The following is an 18,584-nucleotide window of genomic DNA, read 5'->3' as shown; positions in this document are numbered from 1 at the left end:
GACATTTATGAAGGGTCCGCCTGAGGTGTAGCCAGGGAGAAGGTGCAGATTTGCCCCTTCTCCCTGGTGTACGCCTGCCGTATGCCCCGCTCACCCTATGGGCAGGCTGGGGGAGCTTTGGGGGGTGTGACAAGGTGGGTAGGAGGCGTGGCGAAGGCGTAAATCATGATCCAAATCTACACCTGTGTAGGTGTAGATTTAGTACGCCGGGCGCAGGTTTGGGTGCCCAGCCAGCTTCCCTATGAGGCATGTTCCTCTTAGAGAATCCTGCAGGGGAAAAGGGAGCGGGGTCTAATATAAGACTGGCGTACTTGTACGCTGGTCTTCATAAATCCCCCCCCCCCCCATAGTTTTTTTAAATGATCAAAGGGCACATTATAGAAAATGAGTTAAGAACATTCCATTAACATCTGATTTTAAAAAAAAAACTGTCTAAAGTGTTAGATGAGAGATTTAGTCCGAAGGGCTACCCCAGGAATATTCTGAAACATGCTTTTAAACCTCAACAAGATATTTTATCCCCAACGGAAATACATAAAGAAAAAAGAAAAGTCAGTGGGTAGAATAAAAGGGAGGATTTTAAATCAAAATTCTCAACTACTTTTAATGTAAGAGTTAAAAAATTCGGGCCTGCCTTGAAAAGAATTGGAAGATTTTACAATTAGAACCAGATTTAAAATCTGATAATCCCTCCAGAAAAACCCAGATTACCTTCAGGTGAGCCAGGATCTTGAAAAACATTTTGACTTCACGTTACCTAACCGAAGTGAATAAGAGCAAACCAAAAAATGGGACAATGCGAGGCTAATCTGTGGAATGTAAGATTAAAGGATTTCTGTGTTGTTCTAATATTGACCATAACATATCTAGTTTTTACAGGAGAGCCATTGTTAGGGTTCTGCGTCCATAACAGCCAGACTTCTCTTGTTTTGCTCTGCTATTCTTTATTTTGTGTTTCACTCTCTGGCTGATTGGCTTAGGTGTGGTGCGTTCACTGTTGACTGACAGCTGACTCACCAGTTAGCTGTCGGTATCTGGGCAGGACCTGGAGCCTCAGCCCCAATCACACCTGGGGCTGGGAGTCCAGGCTCCATAAGTATCCTCACTTGTCTCATATTCCTTGTCTGCGATAGTGCATAGTTTGACTAGTGTTACTTGACCTAGCATTTATCTTGCATTGTATTCTGGGCATCTGACTTCTGACTTTTGACTACCCCCTTGGACACGTTTTGTACTGCACCGCTCGGCTGTTAATGATTTGGACTTCTGACTTCACTGCTATTGTGTTGCGTTTGTCTTGTTTTGTCCTATGTTGTACCTAGTTGAGAACAGGGTTTGCTGACCAGTTGTCCGTTGCCGTTTAGGGCTTCTGAGGCAAGTAGGCAGGGACAACAGCGCCGGGTGCCAGCTTCAGGGCTCACCTGTCCTTGTGTCATCCTGTCCCTGATTCCTAACAGCCATTTAACAGAAGAGAGACATCTTCCATTAATACAGGGTTGACTTATGAGTCAAATTTTGTAATCTATTGGAATGGCTGATGTAAACTAGTCCCTGGCTGGCTTTACCTGCAACTTTGTAGCTTCTTTGTAATGCTGGGCGGGTTAAATTAAGATCAGGTTTCTGATGAGTTCACTGTAATTAATCCTCTGGCATCACAAAGTAGTCACAAATTTGCAGATAAGGACTAGTTTACATTAGCAATCTTGGAAGGGAGGGTGACGAAGTGGAGACGGAGAGAAAAGCTCAAACAGTTTTTTGTGTCTTCAGCATAAATAAGCAGCTGGGATCTGGGAGAAGAAGACTGAATAGATAATTACAAGTATGGAATGAATTGTTAGCCTCACCATGGGCAGCAACATATGTAAAGTTATGTTAGAGTGGAATACCCCTTTAACATTTTAAGATTATTGTTACAAGTCGCATAGGTATAGAGTTGAAGATTAATTTACAAATATATAATCCCAAGTTTGATATGCTTGGAATTTCTTGTGGTAAATCAGAACTTTATGGTTGTGGTAATGGTTGTGGCAAATCAGAAGTTTACAGACTTATTATCTTTGTGTGATAACTTCTGATTGGATGTGAGTTTTTTTTCTAAAAATATTTCCAGTATGCCACAAAGCTATGTGAAGGTGTACATGGCTGGTTGTAGCCCTTCAAGATAACCACAATCTTTAGTTTAACAGCGCTCAGGAATTTCACATACTTTTTATGGCTATGTTCACACAACATCCAAAAAAGAAAAAAGGCGTCCGCTTTTTGTGTTTAAAAAGACGTCTGTTATTGCACCATTTTAATTTTCTTAAATAAAATGCATCAAAGTCTATGGAATAACCGACGTCTTTTTAACATATTGTATTGAATGATGGACGTCTTTTAAGGTGGACGCATTCAATACAATGTGTGAAAAAAAGTCCGTTATTTCATAGACTTCAATGCATTTTAAGTCACTTAAAATGGTGCAATAACGGACATCTTTCTAAACACAAAAAGCAGACGCATTTTTCCTTTTTTGGACGTTGTGTGAACTTAGCCTAACTCTGTTTTATTTGTCTTTTATAGGTTGTTACTTTTCAAATATTGCCAGCTTAAATATAAATGTTTAGTATGTATAGTTTTAGTGGTTTTATGAAGATAAGTACATGTATACATGGGTAAAAGTAGGATGTATGTTGAACTTTCTGTTTTGGTCACACTTTCAGCAACATTATTATTTTTATACACTTTTTCATGACAAAGTGGGTTCACACTGAGGAATTCTCGCAGATTTTCAGGCAGATTCTGCTGCAAAATGTGCGCGGAATCCGCACGGAATTCCGCCCGTAAAGAATGAACATTGTGAATGTACATTGGCTTTAATGGGCTTTCCACTTATTTGTTCACAGAGCGGAATTTCCGCGTTGAAAATTCCCCTCCGGATCTGCTTTCCGCCTGATTGACATGTCAATTCTTTGGGCGGATTCCGCTAGAGGAATCCTATAGAAGTTAATGGGGCTCTAATTCTGCTTGTAATTCTGCTTGAACTTTCTACTTCAATTCTTTGAGAATTTCTCAGTGTGAACCCACCCATAAATGAAACAAAATTGCATGAAATAATAATATTTTTATATTTATATTGTGCCAACAGATTCTGCAGTACTTTACAATTCTGGGGGTACAAACAGACAAAAATGAGACATTACAGAGATTTACATATAATTATTGATACGTGGGGAGTGAGGGCCCTGCTTACAAGAGCTTACATACTATTAGGAGGTAGTTTGAGACAAAAAAGGAAGAGGGACAAAGTGCTTCATTGTTACAATGGTGCGGGCATCTTTATAAATTCGGCAGTGCAGGTAAGGGTGGGTGAGCCAGTCACCAACCAATGACTGGATGCTACAAGTCTAAGCGCTTAAATTCCTCGCACGTGTGTGTGTGTGTGAGGGGGGGGGGGGGTTGTTGAGGGCAAGTTTATAGCTTTAGGTATTAGAGGTGAGTCTGACAGTCTTGGGTAATGTAATGCATTAGACAGAACTGGTGCAGCTCGGGTAAAGTTCTGAATATGGGAGTGGGAGGTGCTGATTAAGGAGGATGTTAGGCGTAGGTCATTAGCAGAGCGTACAGCATGGCTAGGACGGTAGACAGAGATGAGGAAGGAGAAGTAGGGAGGTGCAGCATTGTGAAGAGCTTTGTGGGTGAGCAGGAGGAGTTTGTATTGTATCCTGTGTTTAATAGGGAGCCAGTGTAGCGACTAGCACAGGGGGGAGGCATCGGTGTAGCGGCTGGACATGGAGATAAGCCTGGCTGCTGCATGAAGAATAGACTGGACAAGGGAGAGTTTAGAGGAAAGAAGGCCGATTAGTAAGGAATTGCAGTAGTCTAGATTGGAATGAATCAGAGCGACAATGAAAGTTTTAGCAGATTCGACAGTAAGGAAGGGACGGATTTTAGAGATGTTTTTTAGATGCAGGTGACAAGAGCGTGAAAGGGATTGAATATGGGAAGGACAGATCAGAGTCAAACATAACCCCAAGGCAGCGGGCTTGTTGTCTTGAGGCTATAGTTGCACCACAGACATATATGGAAATGTCAGGTGGAGGGTGGTTAGCAGAGGGAGGAAATACAAATTTGGTGAGCCCCTGTGGTGCTATGGTGGAGGTACAGCCGGTCACTTGCTAGATGGTAGAGTGTGACACCACTCCGGTGGTGGTTGGCCGAGATACAGCCGGGCCCAGTGATGTTATGTCGTGATGCCAGTGCGGGTTGGGCAAACAGGTGTGATGGCACACCTGCTTTCAGTTTAGAGGGCTGGTTGTACCTTGTTCCCCTGTGGTCAGTAACCTGCCGGGCTGCTGAGGGGTCCCTTGGGATGTTATCACTGTGTGCCGGAGTGGCGTAGTGACCCTCCTGGACTATCAGTACAGCCACCCACAGAAAGGGAAAATGTCCCAAGGAGTGTATGTATACTGTGCTGGTCTGGGGCTAAAAATCACAGAATCTCTTTACCATAAATGATCTCTTGTTTACTCTGAAAGTTCTTAGGGTACAGCAGAACATACAGCTGTTCATTGACAGGATAAGTTACACTTGATAGAACCCTTGAAATTACACTTGCCAATTGAGAGGAATGAGTTAATCCATCCAAAGTGTGAAGGAAGATATAACAGGATGAAATAAGAAGAAAAATAAATTCTTTTCTAATGAACTTTCCTACATGACTGAATCCTGTTCAAGGACAGACAGCTGGTCCACCATCTGTTTCCAGCAGATAATAAATGTTATTTTAGAATTCACATTTATGTAAGCAGATAACAAATGTTTATGTATCAACATCCTTATGTAAACAATTTTAATTGAACATTTAATCTTATTGTATATCCATATCTGTCAAGACATATCCGTAGTTATTCGTTCTTTTGAAGTTGATGACTTGCATAGTGTATGACTTTGCATTTTACATTCATATCCATTGGTTTTTTCCTGTATAAATAAAGGTGAGTTCTCAGAGATAGCAGAACACACCAGACTTGTTTTCAAGATACATAGTCTGTGTCCTCATTCTAAGTTCATGGTGTGGGAGAGGGGATCCGGACCCATTCTTCAACTCAATTAGGAAACAGCCAACAACAGTAGGCCTTCTTTGGGAAGGCACCCCGACATTATTGGCGCCCGAACAGGGACACGCCCATTACATCGGGAGATCGGATGACCTACACTGCTGTACCGGGAGAGAGAGGGGTGAACAGGGAGACCACAAAACCTGGCCAGGTAAGAGTAAAATTTGTTTGCTCTTTTCTGTGCTCTCCTCCTTCACATCTTTCTTACCTACCTATGCAGAGTGGGTTATCAAAGTGAACTCACAATAGGCGTGTCAATTTGAACTTTGTTCTCCTCTTGTTGGCTGTTCTATGTTTGTTTGTCCTAACCTGTGAGGGATAGTATATAGTAGGCGAAGAATTGCTCATTCAGGCTAAAACTGTTACCCAGAGCCCGGCCGTGGTTGTCACAGGTCCTCATAGACACGGAGCGTTGTGCGGTGGGAACAGTGCCAGTGCTAAAACCACTTTGGAATGAGCCTAGTAGCCTAACTATACAAGGACACTGGACAGTGGTCTGGTTGTTTCCAAGGGAAAGATCTGTAATATGCTAACTACTGTCCTCTGTATACTTGGGGTAATTTGTTTTGCAATCTACATAGCAACAAGAGTGTATTTCAACATAAGAGAAGAAAGCCCTGAACCGTGGAATATTCTAAGTCCCGGCTTTTGGTAGTGATCCGTGGTCATAAGTGTACAGGACACAAGAAAGAAAATAGTCAGTTGATTATTCTGGGTGCCTCCTGTTATACGATCACGAAGTAATATAAAATGGGACAAACAGAATCAAAAGGGGTTTCTGCAACCCACATAGTGACCTGCCGATATGGCAAAGAACAAGCAAAAAGGGCAAAAGCAATGTTGAAATATTTTAACATCCAACACGATGCTGTTTTTAACCCCAATACTTGGACTAAAGTCCAAGAAACAAGGGGAGGATTAATAATTGATAACGGATGGGACATCACAGTTACCCATATGAAAGATCTATCTCAACAGGCAAAAGACCAACAATGGATGTATGACTGGACAGAGGGGACCTGGGATATAACCCATAGGGGAGATAACAAAAAGGGACCAAGCCTTACTTCAGCTCCAAATTCCCCCCCTTCTTACACAAAAACAGTAAACGGACCCCCGGGATGGGTATGTTTCAACTGTGGTCAACAAAACCCAGACTGGGAGGACACTTGCCTGGCATGTGGGGCACACAAGCCTCATCCTGATTCTTTGCACCCTGTGATTGAGAGAAGGGCATTTATTAAGGAACCAGTAGATCCTGACAATCCTGATGCTCCACGAGATTACCAACTAAGGACATTTGATGAATATAAACCCTGGCAACCTGGGGATCAAATGTCCCTGTTACAGAATGCACCAAATCCTGGAATAGCTCCTGTTAGTTTTTGGAGATATCTAAATCAAATTCAAGGTACATATAGAACCGCTTGGATAGACATGATGGATCTCTGTAGAATGAAAATGAGCCCAGTTCAATTTTCCCAACTCCAGGCACATATTGGCAATCGTGTACCTCATGACATAAGGTCAATGGCATCAGGACAACAGTTTATGGCACATTTAAATGTTTTTTGCCAAATGCAACAGAGACAAAAGGGATCCGCAGGACCAGTAATACAAGGTCCTCAGGAATCAGTGACTGATTATTCTTTCAGACTAAACCAGTCATATCAAGATGAGGGACTGGATATACAAGATGCAGCAGTCAGAAGATTGCTAGCAAGAGCTTTCATAGATGGTTTAAGACACCCAATTGCAGATAAACTGAAATTATGTTGCCCAGAGTGGAGACAGGCAGATAATGTGGATGATATGGTTACAAAAGCATGTGGAATCCAATTGGATTTGCAAGAAGGAAAACAAAAAAGAGTCGTGGTAGCTGTGGCCAATGAACAGCAACCTGGCCAGAAACCACGGAGAGGTCCCACTTGCTACTATTGTGGTAAGATAGGACATGTGATCAAGGAATGCAGGAAAAGAAAACGGGACAATAAAGAAGGAGAAAAGGAGAAGTCAGAGCCAAAGAGACAAGAATGACTATATGCAGCAGAGGATAAAGACACTAGAGGACCATTTGTCAAAATACCCATACAAGTCTCTGGAGTTCGAACCCAAGCTCTAGTAGATTCAGGAGCCTCAAGATCAATGATACCCTCTGACAAGTTGTCTCCCAATGATATATCAAATGATGCAGTAAGTGTATCTGGCTTTGGTGGTCAACTACAACAAATTTCTCTTACCCACCCACTAAAAACAAAAATAGGTCCACATATATTGGTATCCAGATTTCTTGTGGGTGGATCTGGGACAATGGCACTTTTGGGTGCTGATCTTTTGTCCCGCCTGCAGGGGAACATACAATATATGGAAGATGGGAATGTTATGTTGAAAATTCCCTCAGACCTACAACCTGAGGCACTGTGTCAAATACTCAGCCTTGAAGAGCAGAATGATAGCATTTCTGCTACTTTTTAGTCTACACTCCTTGATTCCTTACCTCCCATTTTATGGGCTAAGGATAAAATTGATGTAGGAGACATGCCAGTAGCACCAGTGAAAGTAAAATGAAAAGAAAATATCACACTGCCTCAACTTCAACAGTACCCTCTTAACTCTGCTCAAGAAAAGTCATTATCTGAGCAAATAGAACCATTGTTTCAAAGGGGGGTACTGATTAGATTAAAATCTGCAGCCAATACTCCATTATTCCCTGTTAAAAAGAAGACTATCAAGGGACAACCAACTGTTTACCGAATGGTTCATGACCTCAGAGCCATAAATGCAATATTGGAACCCCTCACTCCAGTAGTCCCAAATCCCCATACGCTGCTCAATCAAATACCATCTGGAACACAGTACTATACTGTCATTTACTTGGTCAATGCCTACTGGTCAGTGCCATTGCACCCTGATTGCTACCACCTGTTCGCATTCACACACAAGGGTGTCCAATATACATGGACAAGATTGCCACAGGGAATGGTTCATTCGCCAACTTTGTACTCTGCAGCAATGGCATCTGTCCTAGAAGCCTTTCAGTTGCCACCAGAGTGTGCTCTTACAGTATGTTGATGACTTACTTCTTTGCTGTCCAACAAAAGAAGTTTGTGAAAAAACAAGCATGGAATTACTGAATTTCCTTGTTACAATACACTGCAAGGTGTCCAGAGACAAATTACAATTTGTCCAAGAGAAGGTCATTTTTCTAGGACATTGTCTATCAGCTGGCCAGAAACATCTGAGTCCAAGTCGCATACAAACTATACAGCAAGCCAAACCTCCAACCAATGTGAAGAAGCTTCGTGCTTTTCTAGGACTCGTATCTTACTGTAGGCAGTGGATACCAAATGCTGCAAAACTAATGCAACCATTGTATGACTGCACAAAAGAAATTCCTTTCAAATTTCCAGCAGAAGCGGCAGCTGCATTTCAAACTCTCAAGCAAGAATTGTTGAGAGCCCCTGCCTTGAGTTTGCCAAATTACGAGTATCCTTTCTTTCTCTTTATCAGAGAAATAGATGGGTACGCTTTGGGAGTCCTTACTCAGAAACATGATGGCAAACATAGACCTCTGGGGTACTATTCAGTCAAATTGGACTCAGTGGTCAAAGCAGCTCCCACTTGCCTAAGGACTGTTATATCAGTACAAGTCATTGTGGATAAAGCATCAGATGTATCTCTAGATTATCCTACAACCATTCTAACTACTCATGACGTCTATGCCATACTAACACAGGTCCAAACTAAGCATCTGTCAATGGCTAGACAAGTCCGTATGCAATATGCACTTCTCCTTCCTCCTAATTTCATCTTTCAAAAACTCACAAGTCTAAATCTGGCTGAACTTCTCATATTCACAGATTTGGACAGGGGGGAAAAGGACAGTGACAATGGTGAAGAAACACTTGAAATCATGGAACACGACTGTGCTGAACTAATAGAAGCAGAGTCACAACCTATTCACAATATTTCAAGAATCCCATTGCCAAATCCTGTGCATGAATTTTTCATTGATGGCAGCAAGTTTGCTGATGAGCATGGCAAATTCCATACTGGATATGCTGTGGTAACCCTGCATGAGACAGTGATATGTGGCCCTTTGCCGTCAGGCTGTTCTGCCCAGGTCGTAGAATTAACAGCACTGAAAAAGGCCATAGAACAAGCAGGAGATGATGCCACCAATATCTACACTGATTCAGCATACGCACATGGCGTAATCCATGACTCAGGCCACATTTGGGCAGTGAGAGGGTTTCTGACTGCAGCAGGAAACCCTATTAAACATGGGACTCTGATCAAAGAACTCATAGAGACAGCTGCAAAAACCAGAGATCTTGCAGTGATAAAAGTGGCTGCTCACACACGAGCAGATACCAAGGAGGCCAGAGGGAATGATTTGGCCGACAAAACTGCAAAGAAAGCAGCTCTTCTTCCACTAGAACCTGATGAAGAAGTGGATACTGTGAGTGATCAAACAGAATTACAAAAAGTCATTCAGTCCATGACGGAGGAAGAGCTTGACGAATGCACAAGAAAAGGGGTGTTGGTGGATGGAATATGGCATATTGAAGGGTTACCAGTTTTGCCAAAAGCCTGGTTTCCAACCCTTTACTCAGCCTTACATCTACCTAGCCATGTCAGTGCAAATGTGATGTTGCAACAAAGCAGAAAATTCTGGTATGTACCAGGATTCAGGCATTATGTGAATGAACGCCTAAGGGTATGTCACATTTGCCAGGCCAATAACCCTGGACAGACAGTAAAAGTCCCACAAAAACACTTACCAAGGGCTTATTATCCCTTTCAGAGACTTCAAATTGACTACATCCAGATGCCAAAGTCTGGTCCACATGAGTATGTACTTGTCTGTGTGGATCTCTTTTCTGGATGGCCGGAGGCATATCCGGTAAAGTCAGCCAATGCCAGAAATACAGCAGCTAAGATTGCTATGGAACTGGTTCCAAGATTTGGCCTACCAGAAGTCATTGAATCGGATCGAGGAACGCACTTTACTGGTCAAGTGTTCCAAAATGTGTGTCAAGCTTTGGGTATAGACTCAGCACTACACACCCCCTACAGGCCACAGGCCTCGGGAAAGGTGGAAAGGCTGAATGGTACCCTTAAGCTGAAAATACAAAAAACAATGCAAGAGACACATAAACCATGGCCACAGTGCTTACCAATTGCTTTGTATTCAGTGAGAACAGCCCCTCAGGGCAAGACTAAACTCTCTACATACGAAATATTGTTCGGACGGGCACCGCAGTTGGGGTGTTATCTACCACAGCAGTTGGAAATGAATTGCGATAACCTATCTGCGTATGTTGTCAGTTTGCAAAAGCAACTAAATAATAACCATTCTCGAGTTTTCTCTTCCCTTCCAGACCCTGAGGTTGATGCTGGAGCCCATAAATTACAACCTGGTGATTTTGTCTATGTAAAGAAGCATACTCGAAAAAGTCTTGAGCCCAGATTTGATGGTCCATTCCAAGTGCTTCTGACAACGCCTACATCTGTCAAGTTGGAAGGAAAGGAGACATGGATCCATGCCAGCCATTGCAAACTTGCATCATGATTTTGATCCTGACTGGGTCAAGTGTATCCTTGTTAAAAAACTCTGAGTCTTGAGAAAACATGTTACTAACACATCACAAATTACTTAACATGGAACTAAATGTATCTGACTGTTGGATATGTACCCACTCCCCAGTAACTGCATCTTCTCTTGCTTATCTAGCTATTCCTGTCCCATTTGAAGAATTTTTTGATGCTGATTCATAGTTACATAGTTACATAGTTACATAGTTAATACGGTTGAAAAAAGACACATGTCCATCAAGTTCAACCAAGGAGGGGATGGATACAGGGAAGGGGGAGGGGTGATATGTTCTATACATATGCATCTATATTATTTTGGTCTAAGAACTTGTCTAGCCCTGTTTTGAAGCCCTCTACTGTTTTTGCTGTGACCAGATCCTGTGGTAGACTGTTCCACAGATTCACAGTTCTCATGGTAAAGAAGGCTTGTCTCCAGGCGGAGGCAGTGCCCTCTTGTCCTTTGAGGGGGTTTTACCTGGAACATCTTTTCCCCATATCTCTTGTAGGGGCCATTTATATATTTAAATAAGTTAATCATATCTCCCCTTAAACGTCTCTTCTCCAGACTAAACAAATGTAATTCTTTTAATCTCTCCTCATAACTAAGATGCTCCATTCCCCTTATTAGTTTAGTTGCCCGTCTTTGTACCCTCTCCAGCTCTAGAACATCCTTTTTATGAATCGGGTTCCAAAACTGGACGGCATACTCCAGATGGGGCCGCACCAAAGCTTTATAAAGCGGTAATATTATATCCCTGTCCCGAGAGTCCATGCCTGTTTTAATGCATGACAATATCCTACTGGCCTTAGAAGCAGCTGACTGACATTGTGTACTGTTCTGTAGTCTATTATCTACAAGTACACCCAGATCCTTCTCCGATTCCTGCTGTGACCAATTAGCTAATAATGATACACAGTACAGTAGTCAGTGGAATGTCAGTGTCACAATTCCAATAGTAGGGTGGATGTCTCTTCCATGGTGGGTGGGTGAAGTGAGGTCTCCAACCCAAGGTTACCAATATCTAGCATTCAAAGGGGGTAGTTGGGTGAGGAGAAATTCTACTCAAATAATACACATGGGAGATGTGCCCTTAGAGAATGTAAAAATAATATTCAATAGGACAGATGCTAGTAAAGGGACATCAGATGTGTGGAAACCATCCCTATTAGAAAGAAAGATCATAGATTCCAAATGGGAATGGTCATATTTATTCAAAGGTGGTAATGAGACAACCTGTCAGAATGAACAACATAATTTGTGGTGTGATGATTCATCGGCATACAGTCCAAACGAACCTACATGTGGAAACCCAGATGCTGGATATTGTAGCCCTTTGGGACAAGATCCTGAGTGGTGTGTAATAAAGAGTGTAAGCAAATTGATTGATCTTGCCCATCATCTGGTTCTACAGCATTCACAATTGTGGGACCTGCCAAGGGGAGTGTATTGGGTGTGTGGAAAAAATGCTTACAAATGGCTCCCAGTAGGAGTGAATGGTACGTGCACCATAGTACGACTCACACCGGCTACATTTGTGATTCAGACTAATGACCTTCCGGTAGGTAAGATTCCTAGACATTCACTAACAAAAAGGGCTGCTGATAACAAAGATCGGCCAAATGGTAGGCCACACTTGGTACAAATGTCTAAGGTTAATAATTTTTTTTAGTATTCTGACTATCTTCCCGATGATGATGCAAATATGGGATAAAGTAGTGGAGGCTACTGACTACCTGGATGATCAAATTTTTGCCATATTAGATATCCTCAATACCTCAGTAGCAGTACAAAAACAGCTCATGGTGGTTACAAATCAACATACTATAGTTTTAGATTATCTTACTGCTGCTCAAGGGGGAATGTGTCAGATAGTTGGTCCTACGTGTTGCCATTACATAGATGATCAATGTTTGGTGCAAATCTCAGCTGGACTGGATAAAATTGCACAACTAAGGAAAAAACATGATGAGATGATTTTGGCAGACCAGGATAAATGGTGGTCAGGGGCATTAGCTAGCTTAAATCCTGCAAATTGGTTCAATGGTATGGGAGGATGGTTCATGGGAATACTACAAACAGTTTTTCAGATCATGTTGTTTCTTTTATTAGTCTACTGTGTAATCAAAGGATTATGCTGTTGTTGTCAACAAGTTACAAAGACTAAATCTTATACTCTATAAGTAATGATGTTTGTTTCTTTTCCTTCTAGATTGGCGTTATGATGAGGAAATCTCTTGGAGGAGGATATGCCCATGTGGCTCTAGATGATGGTGTTGGACCCAGAAGCATCCGCACCCTGACAACCCGCGGTCAGAGAGTGTTTAGGGTACATACTGGGATTTAATCCTATTCAGGACCCAGATTTCTTCATCATCGCCAAAAAGGGGGGACTGAGAGGAATGAGTTAATCCATCCAAAGTGTGAAGGAAGATATAACAGTATGAAATAAGAAGAAAAATAAATTCTTTTCTAATGAACTTTCCTACATGACTGAATCCTGTTCAAGGACAGACAGCTGGTCCACCATCTGTTTCCAGCAGATAATAAATGTTATTTTAGAATTCACATTTATGTAAGCAGATAACAAATGTTTATGTATCAACATCCTTATGTAAACAATTTTAATTGAACATTTAATCTTATTGTATATCCATATCTGTCAAGACATATCCGTAGTTATTCGTTCTTTTGAAGTTGATGACTTGCATAGTGTATGACTTTGCATTTTACATTCATATCCATTGGTTTTTTCCTGTATAAATAAAGGTGAGTTCTCAGAGATAGCAGAACACACCAGACTTGTTTGCAAGATACATAGTCTGTGTCCTCATTCTAAGTTCATGGTGTGGGAGAGGCGATCCGGACCCATTCTCCAACTCAATTAGGAAACAGCCAACAACAGTAGGCCTTCTTTGGGAAGGCACCCCGACACCAATACAGGACCTAGATCTGTGATAGGAGTTTAGTGAAGAGTACAGTCGTGCTGACTTAGTTGCGTGTTGAGGGAGACGTAGATGAATCAGAGGAGCAGAGAGGAGGATATTGTGAGAGTCCCAGCCCAAGTAGTACTGTGCTCTGCTGGGATGTTGGAGGATGAGGTAGAAGAATACTGAAGAAGAAAGAGAGAATACTTGTGCCCGTGTTTTGACCTTTGAGTCTTTGCATCACCTTATGCCCTACCAGTGTCAGGGGACCCATCCTAGTGGGTGACACAAGCCCCAGACCCTGTTACCTGGGATGAGCGGAATGCTGAGGTTTCCCTCCTGACAACCGCGCTGCGAGATAGAGTTCATAGGCCTTAGCAACTTTGCTCTATCCGGATCAGTTCCTAGCTTGTTTGCTATCTGTGGATACTGTCCTGCACTGTGACTCTCCTAGTCCACGGCGTGGGTTGAGATGATCTCTGGCGTGTCCTCTCCTGTGAGGGGTTTAACACTGCATAGTGTTGCATAGAGTCTTGCTTCCTCACCATACAGGAACCTGACTAAGACTGCTACTTAAGGCTGGGGGACCTGGCAGAATCTAGTGACAAAAGACCTCTACATTTCCTCTACCCATGTGACTTCCTTTCTCCAGCAGATCTAAAATGTGCTGTGAGTGGGTGAAGAGTGCATAAGAAGAAGTAAAGTAAGAGATGATAGGACATAAGAAGAACATACTCCCTTAGGTTCACAGATCCACGTGACACATAAATAAACAATAACCATTTCCATACTTCAGCCGTGCAACAACTAAGTGCATATACCTACAATAGCGACATCTAGTGGCGAAACTTTATCACTACTACATCACCACTGACTCACAATAAGTACAGGCTTTTACAAGTTTTAGCAAAATTGAGGTTTAGGAATAGCGAGGACATAATGTTAGAGACAACAGGCAGACAGTTAGTGGTGTTCTGTCTGTGGGGTGTGGGGGTGATATCACTGGAGGAGATATAGAGCTGGGTATCATCAACATAGAGATGGTACCAAAAAACAAACTTATGCAGGGCAGCGCACTGATAGGCTGACCATTAGCAGACGCCAGGGGCCTAGAAGCAAGCAGGAGCGTGGAGCAGGTAATGTATGCTCCGGGGCCGCGGGGGTTAACATACTCGCAGTGAGGTGACAATGTCAGCCCATTGAAATGCATGGGCAAGTATCCGCATCGGATTTCGCTGCGAATTCGCAGCGAGAAATCCACTGTGGATACGTTGTGTGTGAAGGCACCCGAAGGACAGAAAACCAACTGAAGGGGTCAAGAAGAGAGTTTTCAGAGCGATAGTGGGTTAGGCGGGAATAGACCACGCCTTCCAAGAGTTTAGAGATAAAAGGGAGATTAGAGACGTCTATATACTCGGCTGTACAGGAGGGGTCTAGAGAGGGTTTTCAGTAATGGAGTGAGGACGGAGTGTTTGGAAGTCGAGGGAAAGATGCCAGAGGAAAGGGAAAGGTAAAAGATTTTAGTTAGGTAAGTAGTGAGAGCATGACAGAGAGAGACTGGACAAGGTGTGAGGGAATAGGATCACTAGGGCAGGTGGTGGGGCCAGAGCAGGAGTCTGAAGACATCTTCCTCTGTCACTGGTTCAAAGGATGAGACAGAGTAGGAGGAAATGTGAGAGGGAATAGGATCAACACTTCCTGGGGACTGGGAGATGATCTGACAGATGGTATCTATTTTGTCCTTGAAGTAGGAGGCTAGGTCTTCAGCGCAGAGGTTAGTGATGGGTGTCTGAACTTTGGATTTAAGGAGAGAATTGAGGGTATCAAAGTGGCTTTTTTGGTTATGGGATAGAAAAGAGATAAGAGTGGTGAAGTAGCACAAACTTATGTGTAGGAGGTCTGCTACAGTTTTAGATTTCCTCCACAGATGTTTGCAAACCTTGAGCGCCACATGTATGTAAAACCTGCAGAGTAAACTGTGAAAAAAAGTGCCTCATGTATCACCACTGGGAGAAGAAATAAAGGGGAAGGTGAAGAGGTGCTCACTTTTTTGCCCCTTAGGCTTTATGCAAATCACCCCTTATGGCAGGGGTCCTATATGTCCTGATGAAATCATGGCGGAAGTGTAGCCAGGAGACAGTACACCACACAAAGTATAAGTCTTTTTGGGTGGTCATGGGCCCCCCAGGAGCTCAGGGCCTCGGGCTGCCGCCCGGAACGCCCCTATTATGATCCACTGCTGGGTATGGGGTACTATTGTCAGGTACAGTGACTTGTTGGGTGTTTAATTTGTACATGTCAGAAGTGAGAAAGCTGTCTATTAACTCCTGACAGTGAAAGAGTTAAAGAACTTAACCCTGAGTTGCAATTAAAATCACATTTTCTGCCTATCCTGTGCAGTAGCGGATTATAATAGGTCTATTTGGGCGGTAGCCCGGGGCCCTGAGCTCCTGGGGGCTCATGGCCCCCCAAACAGGCATACTTTCAGTGGTGTATTATCTCCAGGCTACAGTTTTGCAGACAATGCAGTAACATTAGAGAACATAGTGAACGACCTTATCATGTGGCAATGATGTCACCACAGGTCCTTTACAGGCTGCATTATGGAGGAAAAAGACTAAAGCTAGTGCCACCATAGTTACAGTGGGTTGGGGGGCCCAAGCTTGGTGAACAGCCCGGGGCCCATGGTAAAGTAAATCCGCCCCTGATCCTTATATTGGATATATTGGATACAGCTAGCCCCAAAGCAGCCAGTGTGCGCTGACTGTAGCACTCTAGTGACATCTAGAGGCTAAATATGACACTACTAATCAACCCTGAGGTACAACAGAGCAGTGTCTCAACTCCAGTCCTCAAGAACGTGTCATGGTTTGAGGATTTTCTTAGTATGTCACATGTGATATAATTAAAGTAGGTGCATCAGGTGTCACCAAAGGTGTTTTTCCTATGGGATATCTTCAAAGCATAACCTGTTGGGGGTACTTGAGGACTGGAGTTGAATGCTGCAGTAGAGCCTCATGTTGTCAACTGCATTTATATGTGACAAGTTTCCAATACTTTGATAGAGAGATTTATCTGACAGATTTTTTAAGTTAAAGTCAGGAATTAATCTGAGGAGACAGAAAAACTAGAATCTGCCCTGTTTGTAATGTTTTTGTATGTTTAGTTTATTCTATTGCAGTTTGTTTTACCATTCATTTGATTTTAATGGAGAATTTGTCTCTGCCTCCATGTAGTGGGGTGGTATATATGACAAGCTTCAGCTGCCTTGTTCTTGTTAAAATCAACAATTGAAACTAAAGCACTGTGTCATGCTGTAAGTTGTAGTTATTATTATGCAGCAAGTTTTTGCTAAAGAATGATTACATAAAACCACAATGACTGAATGGTCTTTATGTAATCAGCTGGCTTATGGTGTGTTTAGACAGAGAGATTTAGCTGACAGATTTTTTAAGCCAAAGCCAGGAATAGACTATAAATAGAGAACAGGAAAGACTGAGATTTATCTTCTCCAATCCATTCCTGGCTTTGGCATCGTCTTACAGTAAGTTGTATTTATTTGCTTACAACAGGGATGGGGAACCTTATGCTCATTGGCTGCATCTGGCCCTAGAAATCTGATGCGGCTTGCAGACTTGTGCTGGGCGCACAGCGCTCCCCTGTGTTCGACTGCACTGTGCACAATATAAATTAGTGCAGTGCCTGCCAGATACAGAAGGGTGTGTTGCTCCAGCTCCTATAAGCCAGAGCAGGGCACGTCTTTTTTCTCCTGCGGGCCGTGCAAGATGACGTAATTTCATTGCGCACTGTCTGCAGGAGGAGATGTGCGCTGCTAAGGCATAGACTGCAGGAGAAGGTAGAGGACCGGGCAGCACTGGAGCGGAGAAAAGCTGAGTGGCATATTTATTGGTTTTATTTGGTACTGACTACCAGGGCACCACTGAGGGAAAGGGGGGTCTTAACTACAGCTACCAGGACAGCACTGGAGGGGTTAGTTACAGCTAGCAGGGCACCACAGGGGAGGGGGGTAACTACAGCTACTACAGCTGCCAGGGGCATCACTGAGCACTGGGCGGGGGGGGGGGGGGGGTTAACTACCAGCTACCAGAAGCATCGGGGGGGGGGGGGGGGGGGGGGGGGGGAACTACAGCTACCAAGGTCATAACTAGAGCTGCCAGAGCACCACTGGGGGGTTAACTAGCGCTACAAGGGCAACTGAGCCAGTTTCACTTTACACCATATTTGATAAATCTCCCCCTTAGTTCTTTTAGTGCTTATCCTATATCTACTGTGCAGTGCTAAACACTACAAGAGGGAGAAGAGTCGTGGACCAATCTAGCCCACGCCGTGAACCATTCTAAAAGGTGTAGGGCAGTATCTTGATACACAAGAGGAACTAGCCTGGATAGGACAAAGCTACCAGAAGGTCTACATATCCTATCTCGCAGTGCAGGCAACTGAGACATCCCCAGGAACTTAGCTTTACCAATGTAGCCAAGGCTGGGACTTGTATCAACCTAAGAGGACAATTTAGAGGTTTCCCAGCAGTAGCCATCTGGGACAGGAAGACCTTGGATGAGTCCGGCGCAGGTGACATGCACAGTGGTAGCAAATGCCGCTTAGTATATAACCATAGGCGGTATATTACAGTGAAGATTTACAAGCAACGCGTTTCGGCTCTATAATAAGGCAGAGCCTTCCTCAGGCATGTAGATATACACAGTAAACACTCTTATATACAGATAGTAACTCTAATAGATCTCAGCCACTTCCGGGTGGATGAGGTCAAATGTCCCAAAAAAAAAAAAGGGTTAGCAACTGATAGCATAGAATAGAACTGCAACAGTACCTTACAAAAGATGTTCATAGAAACCATAGGTCTTTGTTTGGAGTCTATATCCTTGTGTGTTGCACCATCTGTCCTCCAGTGCTAGTCACATGATCACATCACATTGTCACAAG

The sequence above is a fragment of the Dendropsophus ebraccatus genome, chromosome 1, assembly GCF_027789765.1.
Source record: "Dendropsophus ebraccatus isolate aDenEbr1 chromosome 1, aDenEbr1.pat, whole genome shotgun sequence".
NCBI lineage: Eukaryota > Metazoa > Chordata > Amphibia > Anura > Hylidae > Dendropsophus > Dendropsophus ebraccatus.
Note: the sequence above shows the minus strand (reverse complement) of the source record.